The following is a 1,310-nucleotide window of genomic DNA, read 5'->3' as shown; positions in this document are numbered from 1 at the left end:
CCTGCTCTAGGAGGAGGGATGCAAGCCTTTCTTCCCCCCCTCTCACCACCTCTTGTTTCCCACCACATCCTATGCAGTCAGGAACAGGAAAATCTGGATGGATACCTTGGATCTCTGCCCAGATTGTGTGGACCATGCTGCTTGGGGAAAACCTGGGGGCCTCTGTGGACACCTCAGGCATCTTACCATCCAACTTACCGCATATCATTGGGACTGAGAACAAGCCGGAGCCTCCTGGATTTGGCCTGGTCTTCCTGAGCTGTGGGCTCACTGTTCATGGGAGATGCTCTGGATTAGAATCTGCAGTCACCCTCTTCCAGTGCTCAGCCCACTGGAACCTGGAAGCCTGCTCCTCCGTACGGTCGCTCCAACATCTCCGCTTATCCTTGACCTGAAAGCAATGGAGCGCACTGGTAGTGCCCCTGGCTCATCCTCTTTCCCGGGGATTTGCAGGCCAACTGGTGCTGTCTCAGCAAACAAGTGTGTCTGCAACCAGGGGCTGTAACAGCAGACACTGACAGTTTATCCAGGATTTTACTTGCCAGGCGGCACTGAGTGATTTTGCTTCTGAAAAGGGGGGTGGTGGGCCAGCTACGTTTGAGAACCTCTGGTCCATATGGTTCGGGAGGCTTCATTTCCTCCATCTGGACAGGAGTGACCTTCACAAGGTCTGAAACACTTGATTCTTGGTCTCTGCAGGGCTCAGGACTATGTGGAGTCCGCCTGGGGAGGCACTCCTCCTTCAGGCTGCAGTGCCGCTGCTGTTCTGGGGGAGGGGCAGCTTGCTGACACGCGTGCGGATGAGCTTCCTCCTCCGTGCTCGTAGGACTGCGGGAAAAGGAACCCTTTACTGCTCTTGTTTCCTCGACACAGGGCATTGCCACTTCTTTCATGGGCTTTCAGCTCTTTTAGAAATGAGTATTTTATGTAGGGGGGGAGGGAAATCGCGTGCCCAGAAACTAGATGCACTTGTTTTCTTGCGACAGGGAATTATAAGTAAATCAATCGAAAGAATAAATTATTCCCACTTCTCCCCAAAGCCAAACGAACAAGTGAAGGGTTAGGACAGTGATCAATCGCAGGATAGAAGAGTCCGTCTGGGGTTCTGCCGGAGCAATCCTGACCACTCCTGGAGGTTTTCTACAACATTCTACGCGATGATAGCACTTGGTTGCCTGGAGCCAGGATGATGTGTTTGAATGCAAGTCGCTAAAACACAACTCAGAAATGGACCTAGTGCAGGTGGGTCTCTTTCCCTGCTCCTGCTAATCCTCACGTCAGATCCACGCCAGAGCCCGAGCCCAAGGCAC

This window comes from Echinops telfairi, unplaced genomic scaffold, assembly GCF_000313985.2.
Source record: "Echinops telfairi isolate 266 unplaced genomic scaffold, ASM31398v2 ScPeMD7_23;HRSCAF=83, whole genome shotgun sequence".
NCBI classification, from domain to species: Eukaryota; Metazoa; Chordata; class Mammalia; order Afrosoricida; family Tenrecidae; genus Echinops; species Echinops telfairi.
This window is presented reverse-complemented; position numbering follows the sequence as displayed.